We start from the raw sequence: 25,189 nt of genomic DNA on the forward strand, positions 1-25,189 counted from the left end.
AACACACAGAGATGCTGTTGACCCGTTACTAGTGTTTCTTATTGACTAGCTCGTCTTAAATGTTAACCCATTTCTATCAATTTAAGTATTTCCACATGGTCTTATCTTACCGGAGAGAGGATCCAGAGTTCTGCTCTCTCGGTCCTACATTTTGAATCTCCTACTACCTATCCCCGAATCTTCCTTGTCTCCTAGTCCCACTTATCTTGCTCACCAACAGGGCTTTATTCATTAACCAATAAGAGAAACATATTTGCAGAATGACATCTCCTATCAGCATGGTCCAAGGCAGTAGTTATTGAAGGCCAGGCTGCCATGTTGTCTTTCCCAGTGGTGGAAACCCTTGGCCGTTTTCCTCTTTAGAGGGACGTGTTCCTTGGGCAGGAGGTGGTGAAACTTTGTAATATATGAAACCATGGCTTAGCTACACACAAGCAGAAACAGCACAAAAATAAATATGGAGCTGGGAAATTGCTTAGGCAGTAAGCCCCTTGCTATGCAAATATGGAGACTGAATTGGGATATCCAGAACTCACATAGAAACCCAAATGTGGTGGCCTGCACTTCGTGGGGAAGCAGATTAGGGGGACTCTGGAGAGCCCTGACCAGCCAGCGTAAGCTGACTTCATGAACTCAAATTCAGTGAGAGACCCTGTCTCAAAAAATAAGGTAGAGTGAACACCTGGTATTGACCTCTGGCCTCCCTCATGCATGTGCACACACTTATATATAGAGATGAACTTGTATGTGCATGTGTGTTTAGACACACACACATATACACATACATACACACAATAAAAACACATCACAGTTAGAGCCAAATGGTTCTTAAGTCTGTCCTTCTTGGCCCCTGAGAGTGCTCTGTGGGCACAGATTTCTGTTGAGAGCCGGGTATGGTGGGTAGAGGTTTTATTAATTCTTTTATGAACTCAACAAAAATAAAACAAAATACATCAACAAATGCAGCCATTTAGCAAGTATTGACTGCATTTCTGCCATGTACCTGGCATTGAGCTGAGTGTTGAGAATATTACAGGGAAATAGTGTGCCTACCATCCTAGCTGAACCAGTGTCTTACTGTTGACCAGGTTAAGAGGTCTTGTCCCTTCATTGCTGTAAGCATATGTTGTTTGAAGGGAGTCACTGGCTTGCAAGAGGTCAAGTGATAGCTGTTTCAGCTTGGGAATCAAGGAAGACTTCTTGGAGGAAGTGGTACTGGAGCTGAGATCTGGGTATCCAAGAGCTGATTTGATTGTTGCTGGAGTTGAGGCCAAACCACAAGCATCAAGCACACATTGGTGGAACAGGGTCAATATGAAGGGATCTGCAATGGCTAGGGCCTGGATCATAAGCTGGGAGACAGCTGCTGCTCATGCCTGAGGCACAAGATTGTGGCCCCTGGGAGCAGCAGGGAGTAGAAGTGGGAAGCGAGGCTTGCCAGCAGCCCACGGAGTCTCCTGGAGAGCTTGTGGAAGGAGGTGAGCTGGGTGTGTCAATGGTGGGGTAGTCCTGATTTGGCAGAGGGTGTAGGAGTTTGAAGAGCTGCCTGTGAGCTAAGGAAGTGAGCCAGCATACTTGAGACAGGAATGGGAAGTGGGTGAATGCCTCCTTTTGAATGTGTCCACGCTATCTTTCCATTTAATCCTAATAGCTACTATTTATTCCACAGCTACTGGCATCTACCAAACTAGTCCGCTTCATTCCATTCATTTACTGGCAGTCTGAGGTAGATATGACCACCTCATTTTGTAAATGAGAATAAAGGAGGCTCAAGAGGCAAGGACAGACTTAAAAACATTTTGGCTCCAAGTGTGATGTTACTTGTTATTCTTTGCTGTTTGTTTCTCTCTCTCTCTCTCTCTCTCTCTGTCTCTCTCTCTCTCTCTCTCTCTCTCTCTCTCTCTGTGTGTGTGTGTGTGTGTGTGTGTGTGAGAGAGAGAGAGGGGGGGGGGAGAGAGGAAAAGAGTGAGAGAGAGGGAGAGAGAGAAAAGTCATGATATATGCAGAATTTAGTGACCTGCCCACCGTGCTGTGGCACAGCCAGGTGTTGTAGTTTGCTTTTCTGTTGTAGTAAAACAATGGCTAAAAGCAAATTCGGGGGAAGGAAAGGGTTGTTTATTTGACTTACAAATTACAAAGTGTATCTTAGAGGAGAGCCAAGGCAGGAACCTGGAAGCAGGAACTGAAGCAGAGACCTGGAGGATGCTGCTATGTTTGTTTCCTCCAGCCTGCTCAGCTATCTTTCCGTCGCAGTCCAGCCCTCCTGCTCAGGATGGCACTGCCTGCAGTGAGCTGAGCCCTCCTGTACCAAATAACAACAAGATGCCCCATAGGTGTGCCCGCAGGACAATCTTCTCAAGGGAACTTTTCAACTGAGGCTCCCTCTTTTCAGGTATGTCAAGCTGACCACCAAGGTTAGCCATTACACCATGCTCGGAATTAGTCCATTTTGTAGCTTTCAACCTTTTATCACACTGACTCCCCCCTCACCTCCCCTCCTCCAGAGACAGGGCTTCTCTGTGTAGCTTTGGAGGCTGTCCTGGAACTAGTTCTTGTAGATCAGGCTGGTTTTGAGCTCACAGAGATCTGCCTGCTTCTACTTCCCAGGTGCTGGGATCAAAGGGGTATGCCGCCACTCCCAGCTATGTATGACCTGCTGTCTTAAGGGTTTTCTCTGCTTGCTCTGGGGACGGATTGTGGTAAGAGAGAACTGTGTGTGTTTCTTCCTCTCCAGACCCTGAAAAAGTGAATCCAGGAGCATGCTCACAAACATAACCGTGCAAATCAGAAAGAAACTCTTTTCCACTACTAGTACCCACTGTCCTGAGCCTTTGCAGACATCCCTGACCTCTCCAGGGATTTCTATGTTTTATTGCTATATCTCCAGTCCCAAGAATGGGCATACAATAAGTTTGTGTAAGTAAATTTCTCCACACATGGTATAGTGTTAAGTGAAATAGGTTTTGCTGTTGCTGTTTTTGAAGCAAGGTTTCTCTGTTTCACAACTCTGGCTGTCCTAGAACTCACTCTTTAGACCAGGCTGGCCTCAAATTCACAGAGATCTGCCTGCCTCTGCCTCCTGAGTGCTGGAATTAAAGGTTGCACTGACACACCTGGCCTAGTGGGAAATTCAGGACCTCAACACTGTCCCCTGGTAGTTTATCAACTAACGGATGCACACAGTAGTGCATGCATGCACACAGGGAGCCAGTCTTTGTGTCTTCCAGGACATTGAGGAGGATGTCACTATTCTTACAGTACCATCTCAAGACAGACACTTGGATTAGACTGGAACAAGCTAGTTTTTTCCCAGCAGTAAAATCAGAAACAAAACCCAAACTACATAAAATGACCTCATGTTTTTGCCTTCTTTTTTGTGGGAGGGCAGAGCTAGCACATAATAAAGTTTGCAAATCTCAGTGTGGAGCCAGATGGAGTGTTACATATGTCAAGTACACCACGCTGCACACACAAACACGTGACTCACTTCCAGCATCCCACAGGCTTCTGTGTGCTCCCAGAAAATATGCCTCCTCCACAGGGCAAGAGGCAGCTGCTGCAGTGCGGACTGCCTGCTCTTGGCCTTTGGAGGAGTGGGACGTGCTAGGAAGGACTCTTTTGCGCCTGGCCTCTTACTCAACAGTATATCCATGAGGCTTGTATTTGTTGCTGTGTAGTGTAAATAATCCTTTCTCTTGTCTTCATAAAGTGCACAGCATCAACTCACTTTTGTTCTTTCTGCTGATGGGCTCTGTTATGAGAGAACATTCTAGAAGTGTGCCTGTGATGGAGCCTTAACAGATTTGCAAAAAGACCAGTTCCCACTTGTTCTTCTACTGGTGATGCATGTGAGCCTCTGGCAGAGTTTAAAGAACAGGAGTCCATCCTTATTTCTTCCTATCTTCTTGGCTGTTCCTTCGGCTCCCTTTTCCCTCCCAGCTGTGAGAGATTAGAGCTAACTTGAGATGGTCAACGTGGCTCACAGGAGGGGGGGTGGGTAGCAGAAAGTTTACCAGGTGTCTAAGAGTGCTGCAAGGCCAAAGGACTGAAAGTCTTCAAAGATCTCTGGGGCAGAGAACTGAGGTCATGAAGAAGGGGGAAGGGAGGGGTCTTGCTTCCCAATTTCAGGAGGCTCTGCCATAGATACTCCCTACTGACACAGCTGGCCAAGCCACTACAGGGCATGGGAGAAGGCACAGAAAACAGCCGGTGAGGCTGGTCACGACTCTGTGAACTCACCTCTGCCCTCATGACTGAGGGGACAGTTGAGGAAGACAAGGAAATGAACAGAGTGGTTTCTCCAGGTGCTGGCTTTTGGGTGGTCAGCCCTGGATTCCATCCTGCCTGTCCCCCCTAATTAGGAGCCTTGGGCTTTCTGAACGGCCATTTCCTAGTCTGTTAAATGGTGACAGTGAATAGACATGGACCCTCCCAGGGGTGCTAGCCCATTAAATGACATTAACAAAAGGCAGAGAGGGTGAGTATAGTTCCCTGTTACAACGATTACTCCCACTGCCTGGAACTGAGGTAAGTGACAAGCATGGGTCCCCGAGATTCCCTGTTTTGGTTGACATGGGCAGTGACAGTGGACCTGACTTTATCCTAGTCACCAGCAGATAGGAAAAGTCATCACAGCTCAGAGGAGTGGGTACACTCACTCAAATGGGGGCATGCTCAGTGCAACAGGTGCGGGCAGGGTGGATATCTCACTACAGGGTGCCTCCTCGCTGACAGCTCGACTGTGGGTACACTCACTCAAATGGGGGTGCCTCTTTGCTGTCCTTTAAAGTATGAAAGGAGAAGAGAGTTTCACATTGGGCCTAGAGCACTGCTCAGTGTCAGACACTATTCCCAGGCCCTGGAGGCTGGGTTATCACAGAGCATGGCTAGTGTGGGAGAGGTCACTGGTTCAGTTGTCCTGGGCTAGAGCAGCTCAGGCCAGCTCACTTTGCCCTCTGGACTCTACAGCCAGGCCCCAGGCAGTGGGTGGCCCTCTGTCCAGGCTCCAGGCCTGAACTCATTTCTTCCAGCTTCTGGAAGCCTTTGGCCTACCTTGGGCCTCACCCCATGAGACTTCCTTCCCCTGGTGACTGTGCCTTTGAAAGTGGCTAAAGAATTTCCTGTTGCATGCAGAGTCAGGCTCGAGGACTGCTAGGCTTCCTCTCTACCCTAGGAGCTGTGGCCAAGCTGTTTGAGTCTGGGCCAAGCCTGGGGAAGCCCTCATTGGGGCTGGAAGAGAAGACCACCAAGAATTTGGGGCTAGTTAGGGTGAGCTGCTGCTGCTTCTGCTGCTGCGGAGACAAGTACATGACCACTGACAGCACGTGTGGCACCCCAGCCCTGTTGGGATAGGACCCAGAGTTTGCTTCTGACCCTCTAGCCAGGATGGCCCAACAGCACTCAGGGCCAGAGGCCAGAGGGATAGAGCCTGTGCTGTGAACCCGCACGGTGCAGCTTCCGATGCTTGTTGACTGGCATTCGGCTCCCCCAGTGCCAAGTTCTAAAGCAGCTGCTTAACTCAGGTCAGGGCTTATACGCCCTCCCGTGCTTCTCTTGACTCTCATCCTGCCAGGTTCCAGGAGCTTTCTCCCTCCAGGCAAAAAAAAAAAAAAATATGAATATGATCTTGCTAGATTCAGTCAGGCGACCCATCAGAGAGGAGTGGACCTTTGCTGCTCAGCCTGGAGCATCTTCGGACCTTCTGCCAAGATGTCCAGAGTGTCCCCATCTTCCTCACTCTTGTGAGGGCTGGGGGATTGGGAGAAGAGGTTCTGTTGGGAGTGCAGTCACTAAGGCCCCGGCCCCAGCATGCACTGCTGATAAACCTGAGCAAGTAGGAAGATGAGGGAGGTCAGCGGGATGGGGCATGGGAATGAGGAACCCTGGCAAAGCTGTAAGAGGACCTCCTACCTTGTCATGTGGGGTTTAGGGCTAAGAGAACCCCGGAGTCCTGGAGCAGAAGGCTGCAGAGGGTGCAAGGTGAACGTGCTTATTTGCAGGTTGCTTGACCCAGAGTGTGCCGGCTTTTCATGTGCTTACTGTTCAGAATACAGATCATCTTCTTCCCATGAGCTACCCAGCTTAGGGAGCAGTGACTTCTGTTTCCCTCCCTCTACCTCTCCTTGGGTAGTATCGCCTGACCTGGCTGATATTCCTGGATCGCCTATGGCTGTGGAGCATAGAGGTAGAAGCCATGCTGTTCTGGGGTGAGAGGCTCTCCTCCAAGGCAGGGTCAGGAAGGAAGGAAATCAATGTGAGGGAGGCCTCCTGAGTCCCCTTGAAGCTCTGCTTCCTGTGGGCTGGCAGGAGCTGGCTTCAGGGCCTTTTTGTTCTAGGTGCCCTGCCCTCCCCTGCCCTCCTCTGCCTCCCCCACCACCAGCCACACGTTCCTCAACTCACATCTATACCCACCTTGGGGTTTCTAGGGCTCTGTCTCTCTCTCTAGCATCCACAATGGCTCTCGGGGCTTATGACCAAGGAAAACCACAGGGAGCTGGGACTTCAAGGATATTGTCCTGACCTGAGGTATCTGAACACTCATGGCTGTTGCCAGGGTGCTGTGGTGGGTGTGGGTGGGTGAGAGGGTCAGACTTCACCCGTACCCTCATCTGTGGAAGTCAGCTCCTGCACCTTTCCTCTTACATTCAGGTCTCTGTGTTTGCTGGGTTGCTGCTGTGACCCTCCTTCTGTTGTTGCTATGGACTGTGAGAGCCTCACAGCTCTGTTGGGTGCAGAACAGGACTTCCCCTTCTTCTAGAAAGGCAGCTTCCCACTAAGAATCTGGCAGCTGTGCAAGCAGCAGAGACAGGATGCTGTGAGCTGGGGTTCAGGCTGGGGGTGGGGTGGGGTTGCTTAGGATGTGAGCAGGAGGCACATCCTAACAAGGCCTGGGCATGCCCCAGAAGGCAGAAATGGCCAGCAGAACCCAGGAAAGCATTCTGCTGCTGGTACTTAGGTATAGCCCTGTGAATAAACTGAAAATACCATACATCCAACCCCACTTAAGAGTTAGGCCTGATGGTGTTGCCAGCCTGTAAAGCCTACTGAGGAAACTGAGGCTGGGGGGGGGGATGGGGATCAGCAAGTTCAAGGCCTGCCTGGGCTATAGAATGAGTTCAAGGACAGCCTGGACAATTTAGTGAGACCCTGTCTCAAAAATAAAAGGTTAGAAAAGAAAAACAAAAAACTAAGAAAATGTTGGGGTACAGTTTGGTGTCAGAGAGCTTGTCTAGAATGTGGATGGCTCCAACCAGCATCCCAGGCCCAATCTGTCCACCCACTATCTGCGGGGCTTCCACTCAGCTTCCCTGAACAGGATCATACTTCAAACTGTAGCCCCAACAACAGACATTTCTTCTTGAATAGACAAGCTCATGTCTGGCAGTGGTTGGTGGTTCACCAGCACTGATTTCCTCCAGGTGAAACTGCTCCGTCTCATCCTGATCTGAACTCTGTCACTTGGGAGTTCCTACAGTCCATCTCTCCTTCCTCCCGTTTTACCTCTCACAAAACTAAGACCCAGTAGGGCAGAGAGGCTTACCTCAGGTCAAATAAACACATTTTGCCTTGAGTGACATGGGTTTAAAATTTGGAGATGACACAGATTTGTGTGACTTAAAGTCAGAGTTGGGAAGAAAGAGGACAGAGTTTGGAGGCCCCAAGTCTGGCATCTTCCTAAATGTGTACCCTTTGACAAACCAGGAAACCTCTCTGAGTGCCAGCACTGTTCTCTTTAAAGAGACCAGACCTACAAGGCTGTATGACTTAGCCTGGTACTCAGTAGATATTCAACAAATGCTCTATTTAATAAGTCAGGGAAGTAGTCATGTGCTATTTTTTTTAAAACATTTACCTATTTATTTGTTTTTTTTTTAATTTATTTTTTGTGGGTGTGTATGGCAAGTGCAATGGCATGAGTGTTGAGGTCAGAGAACATCTTGCAAGAGTCCATTCTCTCCTCCTTACATGTGGGTTCTCAAAATTGAGCTCAGGCCTGTTGTCAAGCACCCTTACCAGATGAGCCATCTTGCCGGCCCCATGATGCTATTTAGTGATAGCCATTGTGGTCCACGATCATGCTTGGATCCTGGGAGACTCTGACAATTGGAGTGCTTGTGTGGGTAGACTGTGTGATGAAGATGGAGGAAACACAGCCAGGGCCAGGGGAAATGAATTGGGTGGATGGCTATGGGGGACTCTGTGGAGGGAGATGTGGGGACACGCGAAAGAGCCCTAAAACTTGAAAAATGAATAAAATGTGCCCAGGAAAATGAAGGGAAAAGTGAGTCAAGCTGAGCCTTGAAGGACAAGAATGCAAGGTTGGAGAAAGACGGCTATGGCAAGGAGCCTGGCAATGACCTGGGAGTGGGAATCTTTGAATATAGCTGTGCAGAGACCTACGATCTCAACAGAGGCATATTTAGAAAATAATGAACTTCGCTTTAATTTATTCCTTCTTCTTTCTTCTTCCTTCCTTCCTTCCTTCCTTCCTTCCTTCCTTTCTTCTTTCTTTCTTTCTTTCCTTCCTTCTTCCTTCCTTCCTTCCTTGCTTTCTTTCTTTCTTCCTTCCTTCCTTTCTTTCTTTCTTTCTTTCTTTCTTTCTTTCTTTCTTTCTTTCTTTCTTCCCTCAGAAGCAATTGCTTCATTGCTGGCCTTTGTGGAAGGCCACCAGCAGAAGCCACTGGTGGTGCAGACCTAGGCTCCTTACATACACCCGTGAAGCTTCCTGAGGAGTTGCTGCTCTGGCTCTCTTCACCCAGAAGATAGTTGGAGGTCTCCACCTAGAGCTTTGCCCTCTTATGCCATTGGCACTTAGCACATTGTAATCAATGACTCAGAACTGTCCCAGGTGATGGTGGAGGAGGAAGTTTCTAGAAGGTCTCACTTGGTGCAATTAATTTGACCTGATTGCCTGTACCATTTAAGGTCTGATCTTTGCACTCCTGGGATCTGACAAAGCAAGCAAGCAGGCATTTTGTAGCCTTTTGTAGCCATGGTCAAATTCTGCTGTTCTAAGAAGGATGATGATGGGGGGGGGGGCTTGGTCCTTCCCCAAATGATATGACAGACTTTGATGATCCCCCATGGGATGATGAGGGGGTTGGGGGGGAGATGGGGGAGAAAAGGAAGGACAGGAGGGAGAGGGGACTGGGATTGGTATGTAAAATAATGATTGCTTTTAATTTAAATAAAAAATTTAAAAAAGAAAGAAAGATGATAGCAAAGGGAAGTGGCTGAGAATCTGGTAAAACTTGGCTTCAGGTCTCAGTCGTTTGAACGAAGGCAAATGACTTCTGCCTCTGGGGACTGAAGTGAGAGACACATCCCCTACTTTATGTCCTGATGAGACGAGGATGGGGCTCAAATCCTGAGTGGGGGAAGGCAGAAGGTGGCCTTCACCACAACCACAGTCTAGACCAAGGCCAGATCCCTGGGGAGGCCGCTCAAGCCCGGAGTTGAGTTTGTTCATATGGTATCTCCAGTGAAGGAAGTGGCAGGGCATTCACAACAAGCACTACCTGATCTGTTCTGAGCTCTACTGAGCATGTCAATCAATGGTCCCAGGAAGACACTATTCAGTGAGCTACTGCCTTCTACTGCCTTCCTTCCTTCCTTCCTTCCTTCCTTCCTTCCCTCCTCCTCCTCTTCTTCTTGACAAGTCTCTATTATGTAGTCCTGGCTATCCTGGAACTTGCTATGTAGACCAGGCTGGCCTTGAACTCCAAGAGATCCATCTGCCTCTGCACCTCTCTGCCTCTGAGCCTCTCTGCCCCTGCCTCTACCTTTTCTGTGATTAAATGCGTGTGTGTGTGTGCGCGCGCGCGCGCGCGCGTGCGCGCGCCACCACTCAGTGAGCTACTTGGAAAGGAAGGACAGTGGAACCTGGGATACCATCAGGAACTGGGTCACTTGTGAAATAAGCAAATACTACTAGGACACCCAACAGGACATTTTTGGAAATTGTGCAGAAAAAAAGAAGTTTAGAAGATATGGGCTAGGGTTAGGAGAGGAGTTATTTTGCAAAAACTCCCAGGAAAGTGAAAGCAGTAGGACTATGGGATGAATAATGTCCCACAGGGGGTTCTAGTTCTGTGATGAGCAGATGCTCAGTGAAAGCCTGGTAGAAAACAAGTCTCTACCATCCTTCACCTTGTCCTTCCTTCCTTCTCTCCCTCTTCTTATCCCTCTTTTCCTTCTCTTTCTTCCCTTCCTCCCTCCCTTCACCCCCTGTCCCTCTATATCTAATACATTTCTAGATCCTACCAATTCGAGCTCCTAAACCCATCTCCAGTCCTTCCTCTTTCCACTTCAGAGTCATCTCTTGGTGGCTACTTCAGTGGCCGTCTAGCTGCTCTGCCTTGAATCCATCATGGACATAACCAGTGTGTTCTCCACACTGCAGTAGTGCGATTTCCAAAGGATACAAACCTAGTCTCACACACACACACACACACACACACACACACCATACACACTATACACACCACACACACCACAAACACTATAAACACCACACACACAAACATATACACCATATATACACCACACACACACACTATACACACTACACACACATACATACACACCATATACATACCACACATACGCCACACACACATATATACCCACACTAACACACACTACACACCACACACACACACACACACACACACAGCTGCATGGAGAAATGTCAATGGCTTCCCTTTGTTCTTCGAATAAAAATAAAACTCACTGGTGCAAATTACAAAACCCTGAACCATCTGGCCCCACCTCACTTGCTAGAATGTCACGTGACACTCCTTTTCTGTACTCCACCCACACTGGGCTGCTCTTTGGTCTCAGCTGCCCCAGTTTGGTGGTGGAATGGCCCCTCCTTTCCCAGGCTCAATTTCAGAAGCTTGGCTCTCAGCAGGAGTGGCTGCTTTGAGAGGCTTTGAAAACATTAGGTGAGGGTCGCATGTTGTGGAATATTAGTTGAAGATGTGTTTGTTTATGCTGTGGAACATTTGTTTAATGATGGAAAGATGTGTTAAAATCTTTTTTTGTTGCATTTGTTTCACTCTGTGATGCTGTTACTTTGCCTGTCTGAAACACCTGTTTGGTCTAATAAAGAGCTGAACAGTCAATAGGTAAGGGCTGGCAGACAATAAATAGGAGGAGAAAAACAAGAGATGGGGAGCAAGAAGGAGGAGGGGAGGATACAAGGGGCCAGCCACCCAGGGACACAGCAAGCCATGGAGTAAGAAGAAAACTATAGAGAAAGGTAAAAGCCCAGAGACCAAAGATACATGGGATTATTTAAGAAAAGCCAGCCAGAAACAATCCATGCCAAGGTGGTCTTGTGAGGAAGAGTAAGTCTCTGTGTGACTGTTTGGGAGCTGAATGGTAGGCCTTGCAAAGAGTAAAGGAATGACCCAGGACGAGCAATCTCCCAGTCTCAGCCACAGCATTCTCACTCCCTATGTTCCAAGGGTGGTGACAACACTTCCTTAAGCCAAGATGGATCCTCTCTGTCTTAAGTTGCTTTAGCTGCTTTGTTTGTTGTCTGCAGTCACTGACGCCCCATGCTATCTCCAGCCACAGAACCTTTGCCCCTTCCAGTTGCCTGACCAAAATTCTCACAGCCTTTTGTGTCCACAGTCACCGAGAGCTGGGCATGGGTTGTGGACCCAGCTACATCAGCAGGCCACCTTTACTTCTAGAAGGAAAGATTCTCAGCCCTCTCCTGTTCCATAAGGTGACAAGGTGGATAATGACATCTGCCTAACTATATGGGAAACTGTGCTTGAATGTCTCTAAACAGTGTACTTAGGAGACCAAGCTTGGTTGCCGAGGCCTCATGCAGAATGCACTCTCTAGGTTCCTAGGGGCAGCCTGGTAGGAAGACTGTACCTTGGTAAGATCCATTCTCTCCTGAGGGGCGGGAGACATGTCAGCTTCTGTTGGGGGGTGGCATGGGGACTACTCTATACCCAAATGTTGCTGCTTCTCTTCACCATTCTTCCATGTGGTGATACATTATTTATGATTTATTGAAGCTTGCCTGAGGATTTAGAAAGCACAGCCAGCCTCAAGCTATAGAGATCAGGCCATGGTGGTACACACCTTTAATCCCAGGACTCTGCATTAAGAGGAAGACAGATTTCTGAGTCCAAGACACCCTGGGCTACCAGAGAGAGAATCAGAGCTCACACCTTTAATACCAGCTAATACTAGTTAGTCTCTAGCCATGTTGAGGCGAACATAGCAGCCTGAGTGAATCTGAGGAGCAGTGAAGTTGGAAGCAGCTTGAGGATCACCCCTTTGGTCTGAGCTGAGGTAGAGGTGAAAGCTAGTGGCTGGCTGCTTTGTTTCTCTGATCTTCAGCTTGAACCCCACTCTCTCTGTGTCTCTGTGTCTCTGTCTTCTTTCCCCTTGCCATGTTAATCACCCAGCCGAATCCCCTTTATGACAGCCAGGAGTGAGACCTTTCACCTTAGCCTGGTCTGCCTGGAAGCTACCCTCAAGGCAGGCTGTTGTCTGTGGGAGAGCAGAGAGCACAGGCATCTGGGCCCCAAACAGGAGTGACATTCCGCTTGAACCTCCAGGGCAGTTTCCTCAGGGGCTTCCATTTCTAAGCCCATGTGTCTGTGTGTGGAGGGAGGGTGGGTTGGTCAGGGAGAGAGAGGGGCAACACTCAGAGGATTGGGGGCTGGTGACTCACCCAGCTTACATTTCCCAGAGCTTCTGGAGAGGCTACACTCAGCAGTGAGGTCATAGGGCCTGATGAGAGAGAGCCCAAGGCCAGTTGGGCCTCCTTCCTTCTTCCTCCACCTCCAGCATGCCCTGCTTTTCCTCTTTGCAGCAGGGCTCAAGTTTAAGACAGTTTGTATGTGCAACTGGCAGTGCCCAGGGCAGGGCTCTAACTGGGTTTTCTTGATGTTTCTGCTGCCACTGAGGAGACAGACCGAGTTCTTAACACTTGTTGAATTAATGAATGAATCGGTGCCATAATGAATGTTTTGTTTGTTTGTTTTAAACACAGTACCGGCCCTTTCCGGCAGAGTACCATTACATCTATGCTGCCCAGTACAGTGGGAACCTCCACTCCATGCACTTCCAGCCCCCTGCACCATGGCTGCTCCAGTCTCTCTCTGGCTTCTCAAAGCTACTCTTGTGCTCAGACTAGAGGAGGCCCAGCAACAGCCAGGGCCCACTAGCTCTGAAACAGGACTGGTTGCTAAGATGGTTTCAACCTGGACAACCTAGAGGCTTTACACTGTGTCATATGCCTCTTACAGACAGGGACATGCAGGCTGGCCTTCCCTTGACTCCCTGAATAACCTGACGGGCCCTTTAAAAAACTGCTTTCTCTCTCTCTCCCTTCCTCCCACTTTATTCTCTCATACCTTGTCTGTCTGTCTGCCCATCTACCTGCCTATCTTGTGTCTATTTAAGGGGCCCTATCTCACCCAGGAGGGTTTAGGACTTTGGGAAGGCACCGTAGCTCCCTGACCCGAGGCTCCATAGCCCAGAGGATGCCAGTGAGCAGCCCGAAAGGGCAGAGGTTGCTCTGTGGCCTGAACTCCAGGACCCTTGCCTCAGGGAACTTGCCAGGCCTAGGTGACTCAGCACCGAGCTCAGCTGCAGGGGCTGGGGGCGGGGCCTGCTGCCCTCGTCCCTCGCCCTGGCTCGCCTCCTCCCTCTGCAGGCCCCCTTAACCCGGTTGTTTGTTAATCATTAATGTCTTGTTCTAGAGGGAGCTAGCTGCCCAAGAGCCTCGGGGCACATCCGCTCCTCGTTGTGCCCCAGGCACAAGTGAGACTCAAGCCAGGTCTCCGTGTCTGCAGGCAAAGAAGGACCTGAACCGAACTTTCCACTCTTTAGCAGCTTCTTTTCCTATGCTCAACTCATCTGCATCTAAGTGGCTGATTTCTTGGGGTCTTCACGAATACAAGAAAGCTTAGGCCTAGCCAGGATTCAAGCTAAGGCCCCAGAGGCAGGCTCAGGTTGCCCCCCCCCCCCCGCCCCACGCCGCTGCAAGCCTAGGGTCACCCGAACTACTGATTCCACAGTTGCATGAGTGGAAGACACGATGTGGCCCTACCCAGGACCTATGGGGTCCCTGCTCCCCTCTCCGCAGCTTACAGAGCACCCCACCTCTAGCTCCACAGTCTTCGTCCGTCTTGCCAAGGATAGATGACAAGTCATCGTGGGTATTATGTCAAATGTTGTTTTGGGTTGAAAGTAGTCACTGAGGGCAGAGCTGAAGGGACTGTTAGTTCATGGAGAAACTCACGCATAAAACGAATATAGGTCTGAGATAAACCAGAAAATTTCCAACACTGGGCTTACCCATCCCTAGAGTAAATATGGCTTTCAGGACCTAACATCAGAGGGGATGGAGTGAACCTAGGCGCCTCTCTGTGTTGGCACTGTCCAGCAGTTCTTGGCGAAGTTGTCACGCTCTGCAAGGTCAGTTCCCGTTATCACCACACGATGTCGCTGTTGTTCACAATTAGTCGACACCGAGCAAGATCAACTCCCAGCCTTCTGTTTTGTGAACCAATGAACTCACTGAACATACCTAAGCATGGGTGGCCTCAGCATAGATAATGATGCCCCCAAAGCTGCATGGAGGAGGCCCCCCCAGGTAATGCTCTGTTCTTTAGCACTCCTGAAACCACTGGAACAAAATTACATGGAGGTGGGAGACAGGTGCCTTAGGGAATAAGTGGCTGGATTCCTGGGTCAGGGTCTCATGACCCTCTGCACCCCCCACCCCATCTGTGGGGGAACTCACAAGCCCTGGTCTCCGTAAGAAAGTAATAACTAAGCTATGCTCAGAGGGTAGCTTTCCACACTAACATGTATCCAAAATGCAGATCTCAGCCGGGTGGTGGTGGCACATGCCTTTAATCCTAGTACTGGGAGGCATGGGCAGGTGGATTTCTGTGAGTTCAAGGTCAGCCTGGTCTACAGATGGAGTTCCAGGACAGCCAGAGCTGTAACACAGATAAACCCTGTCTTGAAAAAACAAACAAAGTGCAGATCTTGGAAAGAGAAAATTGACAATTGCTCTTAGTCTCAACTGATTGAAAATATAACTGATTGTTTAAAATAATCATGGTACCAGAGTCTTCCATGATTATAGCCTGTCAAAACAGAATGAATGGCAATACCATCCTGAGAGATGGAGGGAAGAATTGGCAAGACTGCTCGCTACAAGTTGCTCGCACCACACCCGAAGCAGTGCCGTTATTTGAGATAGGTTAGCTGTTATTACATGTTGAGGGTAACCATTTAGTTTCCTTTAAAGAACATAATTGACGATGTAAAAGAGGTGAGGAAATACAGTCTGGCGTGGTGGTGAAGACAAGACTCAGTGTTTAGTGGCACCACTGCTCTTACAGGAGCCCTGAGTTCAGTTCCAAGGACCCACATTGAGCAACTCACAGCTTCCTGTAACTCCAGCAGAAGCCTGGCAACCAGAGTCTGCTCCTCATAGCCCACTTACAGGTAGGAGGAGAGAAGGGCTCCACATTGTCGTCTGAACCCTCCTCATCCAAAATAGAAAGGAAACAAACAGGAAGAAGGGACATTTCCAAACAATATCTTAACAAATCAAACCTAAGAATGTGTTAAACAGTTTTTACACCACAACCAGACAGGATTCAACAGAGTACAAGGTTCACCTTGATTTAAAGTCAGACAGTGCAATTCACCATTGAACAAGCCAGAAGCAGACTTTCAAGGATCCTCTTGATAAATTAAATGCCCTTTGACAATACAAGCTCTCACACAAATTAGGAATGGAGGGGACCCCTTCAGCTGAGTAGTTGACACCTTTGAGGTACTGACAGAGGACAGTATGCTTGATGCTAAAAGAGAAATCAACATCCCTGGGCCAGGAACAAGACATGAATGACATGAATGTCTATTTGGGCACATCCATGGATGTTTGAGTTAGGGAAATTGGGCAAGAGATATAAAAGGCACACAGACGGAAAAGAAAGAGGTATTCTCTTAGCAGCTGACACATTCTTGTATGTACAGAATCTCCAAGAACATATGAAAGAGACTTAGGGAGATGTCTTGGTGGGCAAAGGTGCTTGTTGCCAAGCCTGAGTTTAATCCTACACGATGAAAGGGGAAAATTGACTCCTACAAGTCATCCTCTGACCTCCACACATGTGCAATGGCACTTGTATGACAATTCCCACACTCTTCCATGCACAAAATAAATAAACAAATAAATAATATGTATAAACAAAAGGAGCCAGGTGGTAATGAACACCTTTAATCCCAGCACTTGGGAGGCGGAGACAGGAGGATCTCTAACTTCAGAGCAAGTCTGGTCTACAGCACAAGTTCCAGGACAACCAATCACACACACACACACACACACACACACACACACACACACACACTGAGAGAAAGAGAGAGAGGCCGCAAAGCCAGTTTAGTAACTATTAGAATACATTGACACATAAATCTTAAGTTTATTTACATTTGCTAATAACTTACAGAGAGGAACTGCAATCCCACAGTTGCTAAAATGGGCAGGGAGTACTGGGGCAGGACGGGCAGCATCACAGTTCGGAGCTCACACCACTCTTGAAGAGTTCAGTCCCAGCCCCCACATCAGGAGACTTCCAGCTACTCACTGGTTGGATGGTTCAATAACGAACAACATGTCAATTTCCCCAAATGAACTGTAGGGTCGATGTAGTCATGACTGAAGTTCTACATTTCCCATAGAACTTTGAACAACCTTGTCTTAGTCACTGTTCTATTGCTGTGAAGAGACACTATAAAGGAAGCATTTAATTGGGGGCTTGCTTATAGTTTCGGAGGTTACGCCGTTATCATGGCAGGGAGAGTGGTGGCAGGCAAGTGTGCACCATGCATGCAGGCAGTCATGGTACTGGAGTAGCTGAGAGCTCACATCTGGCCCACAGGCAGCAGTCAGAGAGAGACTGGGCCTAGTGTGGGCTTTTGAAACCTGAAACCACCTCCAGTGACACACTCCTCTGACAAGGCCACAACCCCAATCCTTCCCAAACAGTTCCACTAACTGGGGACTGATGATTCAGATAGATGAGTTTATGGGGCCATTCTCATTCAAAACACCACAACCCTAGTATTGACAATATAGCTTCGAACAGTCAAGAGGGCACCAAGACTACTTTATTTCAAGTTTCAGAAAGAGGTCATCTGGATAGTGTGATGCTGGCATGAAGCGACACAGGCCCCTGGGGTCAGTTCCGCACATGGTACGGAAAGGACTTCACTCACAGAAAGGATACTCTTACCAAATGTGCCTGGCTGTTGGCAACTCTTGTCTCTCCCAATGAGCTTTGCTAGTACACATGACTGTAATAAAAGTTGGCTAGAAACATTACAGGCCTGGCAGAAATGAAGATATTCTAAAGGGATGCACGCTGTGTCTCTCCCTCTATCAGATTAGTGAAACAACAGTCCCTCCACCCAAAACTGGAACCCCCCCCCAGGAATCTCATACTGGGAAAAGAACAGATGCCAGCCAAAGGCATCTATCTCTCCTTGAAAGAGATTTCACAGGGTTCTAACTTGTCAGCTCGCCTAACAGAACGACAATGATGGGCCAGTGCTGGGCAGGGCCACACCTTCACTAGGACTCTTAGATGTGCATATCCTTGGTCTCTATTGAAACTTTATTCTTGCTTCAGGACCCTGAGGACAGACCTTGGCGAGGGGGGGGGGATGTCCATTGGATCTCTTTGTCCCTTTTCCCATGTGGCCACATTGAATAAATCTCCTTTTCCTGCTTTCTGCTTTTAGTTTGGGTCTTCTAATTGGCTTACTGAAGATTGAAGGCTGACCCTAGCTCAGGGCATGTCTTATAAATGGATCATAGACACCCACATGAGTTCTGAAAACAGTCTAGGAGAATTGTGAAAATCCACGAGGCTCTTGTATTCTACATAGACTCATGAGGGCACTCAGAACAGAGGGGCATAGGGTTTCAGAAAGTACATGTGTGTTCCCAACACTGTTAAAGCAACCAACCCACATGGGAAAAAGCATCAGAAGTACTAGTTACCAGAGATGAATGGATGGGAATAAGCACAGGAAGACACAGATGCAGTCCAGGAGAACCCTGAAAGCTACACTTTGAGACTACCATCACCATGCATGGGTTACAATGACTGCAATTAAAAAGACCCTCTGTACCAAATGTGGGGTAGGATTTGAAGGGCCTGGAACAGGATAGCTCATGGATCGTCATCATGCCTGACACATCAGAAGCCAGTACAGAGGTTGGCAGGGGCTCAGTTGTCTTCCCAGGAGGCTAATTCATACAGACCTCTGTTCATGCCCCCTCACAAGTCACAGCCTTGGGGCCCTGGGGTGGGGTGTTAGATAATTTTGTTTTGTTTTGAGAGAGTCTCAAGTAGCTTGAAATTGGCCTTAAACTCTGGATCCTCCTTACTCTGCCTCCCTGGAGTTTGAGAAGGGTTCAAAATAACTGCTCTCTGTAGCCTCAGGTGGCAGGGTCTGGAGAGTGATTCCTTATTCCTTAGGCTTCTGTACCTGTTGCTTTTTTGTCAGCTGCAGGAGTTCATCTGACAGGATTAATGGACTTGGATCACTCAAAAGAGGGAAGCTCAGAGGGGTAACTGCCCCCAGGGCCACCTGCAGCACCAGGCTGCCTTGCTTTGAATAACATTGTAGATCACCTCTCGATTCATGTGAATCCTGGGCTGGTTGTTCCAACTCACAGCCCTGTTCTTCCCTGTGTGAAACAGAAATGGCGGTTACACCCATTGTACAGACTGGTACAGACTTAACACGTTTAATGATAAAGTTCTTGCAGGTACGTGAGCAATGTGGGGTTAACATAAGTCAAACACAAATTAAACCGCCATGAGGCAAGCTTTGCAAGCAACCATGAAGAATTCAGACTTGATGTGGGGGCTGGATCAACCTCCGTCTAGTGACTCAGCCTGTACTTGTACAGAAATGTGGCCCTGTGGTCATCATCTTTAGAGGCACCTTAGACCAGAGAGTGGTTCTAACCTTCAGGGTGCGATCTCTTTGGGGGTCAAATGACCCTTTCACAGGGGTCTCCTAAGACCATGGGAAAACACAGGTTTTTATATTATGATTCCTAACAGTAGCAAAATTGCTGATATGAAGTAGCAGTGAAATGATTTTATGGTTGGGGGTCACCACAACATGAGAAACTGTGTTAAAGGGTTGTAGCATTAGGAAGGTTGAGAACCACTACCCTAGAAGGTAGAGGCTGAGTGATTCAAAACCACAGAGGATTCCTGAGTTCTCTAGAGGCGAATGTCTGCTCAGAAAGAGGCTTGGACAGGAGGAGTCCACAAGTGAGGGGAGAAGGGATGCAGGGGAGTTGACCAAGGGCCGTGGGAGAAACTGAGTCACTCCACATTTGTAGTTTCACCAATGGCACACCTCCAAATCAGGGAAGCAACAGAAGCCAGGTAACTGTTGCCGTGTTTACCAGCTTTGGTGACTCTGGGGACTGGGGTATCTAGGAGGAGCACAGCTGAGCATTGATGCTTCAGCCCTGGACTCCTAGGGCACACCTCCCTGGTGCTGGCTAAGCACAAACAGGTAGGATCTCTGGTCAACAGGGAATTCTAAGTCTGTCACAGCCAGCCTGCTCCCAGCCACCCAGACAAGGGAGCCGTGAGGCTCCCTCTCACAAATCTGGACTACTGGGGAGCTGCGGAGATGAGGGGAAGCGACACAGGAGCCTTGGGGCTTCTTCAGAGTCTAGTTCTAGCCATCGAGGCTCAGGGCCAGGAGGCATGAGGGGCGAGAGAGCAGACGCATGTCAAAGTTATGCCCATTTCTCAAAATGGTGCAGAAAGGAGTCTTACATAGAGTCAGGCTCCATAATGTTATCAGACCTGTGCCCCAAGCCAGGTCCAGCCACCTCTCCTCAATAAGCCAATTAATTATACAAGCCATATTTAAAAGGGGTAGCAGAAAAAGGAGACTTATTTAATGTGGCCACACTGGGAAGAGGGACAAAGGGATCCAGAGAACCCCCAAGTCAGTCTTCGGGGTCAGGCAGTTAAAGCGGAGCTTAGATAGAGGCCAAGGATATCACATCTAAGCAGTCCTGGTTGAGGCATGGCCCCGCCCACCACTGACCCATCCTGGCCTGAGCTTCTGTCTCCTCCTGAAAGGTGGTCTGACAAGTTAGAACTGGGTTGAATCTCTTTCCAGCAGAGACCTGGCTGGGGCCTTTTCCTTCTCCCAGAGTGAGAGTCCTGGGGGAAATCACATTTTATTGGGTCTATTGTTTCAGTCATTATGTTACCTGAGAGTTCCTTTAGAGTATCTTTTCATGGTCACCAACATGGTGTCTAGTCCAGATTTGGATTCTGAGGTGGGCTCTTCATTCCCAAGGCCTAGGGAAGTTCAGCAGTGCCTCCAAGACTTTGAGCTCTGAGGGAAAGCCACCAGAGGACAAAACGTTCCAAAAGTGTGTCCTTTACAGCCTGGAACTACACACACAGATCCACCCAGGTCCAGGTGCTTAGAGAATTGTTTAATGTTCTGCAAATTATATGCAAATGTATGCAAACTCTATGCAAAAACAGGATTCATTGACTGTCTTGAGGAATTAGGGGTTTTAATCCCTCCCTTTAATGCTGTTTTGATGACATCATAAAGCAGGGAATCCAAGTTCCTTGGTTTAGGTTTTGTGCAAATTTTTCTTGTTCTTCCTTCCTTCCTTCCAGCATTTATTTATTATATATACAGTGTTCTATCTGCATGTATCCCTGCAGGCTGGAAGAGGGCACCAGGTTTCATTACAGGTGGTTGTGAGCCACCATGTTATTGCTGGGAATTTAACTCAAGACCTCTGGAAGAGTAGCCAGTGCTCTTAATTTCTGAGCCACCTCTCCAGCCCCACAAACTTTCTTTTATGTCCTTTTATAGAGACAAATTTTATAGAGATAAATTGTCACTAAGAGGTGTTTCCCAAGAAATGAGCACATTTGACATCAGGTAGATCTGTGGTTTTCAACCTTCCTAATGCTGTGACCCATTAACACAGTTCCTCATGCTGTGGTGACCCCTGGCCACATACTTCATAATTGTAACTTTGCTACTGCTATAAACATTCTTGGAGATAGGTTTGCCAAAGGGGTTGAGACCCACAGGTTGAGAACAGCTGAGCTAGATCAACAATTAACCTCTCTATTCCTTCAGAACGCACACATCCCTTTGCCTGGAATAAGACCCGAGCTCCTGGCTGTGTCTCAGGCACAAGTGAGACTCAAGTCATCTCAGTGTCTGGTGGCAAAGGGACCAGGATGTGGCTCAGGTCCTTCTCTGCCACCATGGACACTGAGACCTGGCTTGAGTCTCACCCCTGGCTTGGTGTGCAGTCAGCCATGGGTGCTGCTGCTTTTCCCAAGGACAAGCTAGAGATGTGTTTTGTTGTAGTTGTTGTCTTTGAGTGCATAGGTGGAGATGTTCATACATCTGTCATTTTGAAGCTGACAGTTTGCTTCTGATTTGTGTTAGAGCACAGCCCCGAGCTTTGTCTTGTAATTTCTGTTTCCAGCCCTTACTCTATGAGTTCCCATGTCCGGAAACTTCCACAAGCCACTTAGTTTCTACGAAGGACCAAAAGAGGCCCCTGGCCCCAAATGTCCACTGGTGCCTGGACTCCAGGCTGCAGCCCTTTGCTTTCCCTGTGGTTGCTTGGGCAACTCTGCTCTTTTTTTTCTGCATGTGGTGGGTGAGGTCGAGGAAGTTTCAGTGCTTTTGGTTTACCTTCTGGGAAAGGGCCAAGTGCACTGGTTTAAAACAAAACAAAACACAGCTCTGGAGACTCTGCTGCTGCCATCTGGAAAATTCTAACAGCCAGTAGATTTCCCAGAGGGCAAGTTCCTAATCTCAGCACATAGTGGCACCTCACAGCTCCATTCTGCCATGGCGAAAGTCCCATCCCTTCTCATTCAGCCCAGCAAGAGCTTCTAGTATTTTGAGGTCTCTCAAACAGCCTTTGGGACTCAGGAGGAAATGAAACAAGGATTTTCACACTGCATACAGACACAGGGGCACTGCCTGAGGGCACACAGATGCAGACAACTGCCTACTTCTTCCCTCCTCCAAAGAGCAGGGGTTGTGTCTGGTGCTCTCACTGACTCTGGGCGTCATGTTGGGCCCAGGAACTCTGGCATTTGCTGAGGCCACAAAGGTGCAGTGGGCTGGAGTGTGGTTCTGGCTTGTTTGCTGTTTGAGGAAGTTCCCAGTCCCTTCTGACACGGTGACTTCAGCAGATGTCGGAGTAGAGGATCTTTGCTTCTCTGTGCTTGGAGATTCTCAGGACTGCAGCCCAGGGATAAGGGAATAGGAGGTGTGGAGAGGAGGTGGGACCCACTCTCCAAGGCATCTCTGATTCTCTATAGACACCTGTCCACCAGTCCCCTCCAGCTGGGGGCCCTGGGTCTGTAAGGTGATGGTCTGCTTTCTCTGTCTTTGTCCTTGGCCAGGGCCCTTGGACTGGTGCAAAGCACACAGGTAGAACTTTTGTTGAGGAAGTAAGGAAGGGGCTGGGCAGGCAGAGACAGTATGTCTGGGGGTGTTAGTTCTGGTATTGGCCTAGTCTGAAGGGACAAGGAAAGAAAGAACTGTCCCCAGCCCTGTTCCTGGCCCATAGCAAGGCATCCATCTAACCCATGGGAAGGGTGCGAAGGGTGCTATCAGTTGGTCACTTTTTTTTTTATTTTTTTAAGATTTTATTTATTTATGTATTATGTATACAGTGTTCTGCCTGCATGTGTACCTGCACACCAGAAGAGGGCACCAGATCTCATTACAGATGGTTGTGAACCACCATGTGGTTCCAGGGAATTGAACTCAGGACCTCTGGAAGAGCAGTCAATGCTCTTAATCACTGAGCCATCTCTCCAGCCCCAGTTGATCAGTTGGCTCTTGCCTCAGGTTGCTCTGGCCTTAGCTAGCTTGGGTGGAGACCACTTGAGAACGGTAGAGGAGGGCTCTGACACATCCTTTCACTTGTTAGGACTGTCATGATATGAAGTTGCTAAGAGAGATGTTTGATCCTGAGACCCAGGTCCAGAGAGGAGACCCTGCTGCCTCTGCCAGAGGAGGGAAGGCAGAGGGATCTGCACGCATCCCCTCCCAAAGGAAAACCTCCAATGTGCAGGCAGGAGGGCAGTTCCAGCCCGAGTCGGGCCTGGCGTTCATTCTCCCAGGCTGTGCTTCCTGCTTCATTGGGACACAACTGCATGAGACGTGCCCACAGTCACCCCCTCCTAGTGCTGGTTCAGCGTCCCGGGGTCTTTATACAGTGCAGGCTGCTGCGGTCCACTGGGGCCCTCACAGGGCACCGTTCCTTTCTCCGTGCCTCTTCACACCTGCAAGGCACAAACAGGACTGTAGCCAGAATAGCCTACATGTGGCACTGTGTCCAGAGAGCAGAAAGGCCAGGGCCTCGTAGTCAGTGGGGTGAAAGGTGCCGCAGGAATCCTGTGTCAGCCTCTGATGTAACCCGGACTCCGCAGCTCCCGTTTTCTCTCTTCTACTTGGACCTACCTGTGTCTGCTGCGAGGGAAGGAAAGAGAGAGACAGTGGCAGGTAAGGGGAGTAAAAGGTGGAGAGGAGTCATCATGGACCCCTGATGCCCAGAATAATGTCCTCCTGGAAGGAAGAGTGCATCTGCATTCAGGAACCATCCACCAGGCAGCTGGAAACATCTGCCATGAATATGTGTGCCAGGGGTCTGGTGAGGTCAGTGGCATCTAACTGGGTGGTGTTGGGAAGGAAGGGGTTCGGATGCCTTCTGGGAATAAAGTAAAGCTCTCTTCTGGCCTGGTCTTCTTGGCATCTGTGTCAGGTCAACCCTCCCTCATCAGCTAATGCTGCTGCAGGCCAAGAGGCTTACTTAGGTGGGTCTCCATGGCAACCGCAGCAGGCCTGCCTCCAGATTCTGCAGGGAGTTGTGGCTCAGCTCTGGGGACATACACACGCTCCACAAACAGCAGCCCAGATGGGGCCCTCCTGCACTTGGCGCCTCCGGTAAAACTTCTCAGACAGAGGAAGAAAGCATAGGAGGCACCCAGCAGTGGAAGATGAGGATGGTGTGCACCCTTCTACCTCAGCCTGTTTGCAACTGCTCAACTTTCCACTTTCCCTAAAAAAGATCAAGGCTCTCTTCTAAACCGAGAAACAGACAGCAAGGACCCCTACAGTGACATTTTCCTGGAAGGAGGTGGAACTCAGGTAATGGAGGTGGAGGTTTGGGGGTGGGGTGGTAGTCTCCCCAGAAGTGGCAGCTTTCTGCCCTCACATTGAACAGCTATGTCCTTAGGGGTCAGTCACACTTGGCTATGAGCTTGGAGGGGAGGATCCCTGGTCATCTGAGAACCAGAAAGTAGGCTGGACCCAAGACAAGTGACCATGGGAAGCCCCCTCAGTCCTCACTGGTCAGAGATGAGTGGACTCAGGCAGGATCCTGGGGTGGGGGTAGGGTCGGGGGTTACTTGGCCTGGTTCTTTCTTCATGAACCTGGGGTGGGGGATGCTGTTGTCTATTTTGGGTTGAGCAAGCCTCAGAGAGAAACCAGCCTTGGTACTCCCTCTTGTGCTACACAGGTGAGGGAGAAAGCAAATCTCAAATCAGAGAGCCATCAATCTGAGAAATGCAACTTTGGACCTCTAAAGGGCAGTGTCCAGCAGGGACCAGAGAATGTGTCCCCTCTGCAATGGAGCAGTCTGTGAGGTCCCAGTAAGGCATCAGCGAGGGGACTTTGGTGAAGATGAGCAGGATTCAATGGGTCACATTGGGATGAAGGGAGAGTTTCCTGGAGATTGTCCACCATAATCAGACCTGAGTACTTGCACCTCTGCCTCAGTATAAAGAAAACTGACTGAGACCCATCCATCCATCGATCCATCTGCCATCCATCTATGTACCCATCTATCCCCATGTGCATGTATGTATCCACACACTCAACCACCCACTGATCCATCCATCCACCCACTCACTCATCTACCCATCCATTCACATATCCAGCTACCCATGCATCCATCCATCCATCATTACAGATGCTGGAGTGATGGGTTCCATGACCACTGAGATCCATGCTGTCTCAGTGGGGAGCAGTGAGGGCCAGGCTACAGGAAGAAGTTGACCCTTAGAGGAGAGT

The sequence above is a fragment of the Phodopus roborovskii genome, unplaced genomic scaffold (genome assembly GCF_943737965.1).
Source record: "Phodopus roborovskii unplaced genomic scaffold, PHOROB, whole genome shotgun sequence".
Classification (NCBI taxonomy): domain Eukaryota; kingdom Metazoa; phylum Chordata; class Mammalia; order Rodentia; family Cricetidae; genus Phodopus; species Phodopus roborovskii.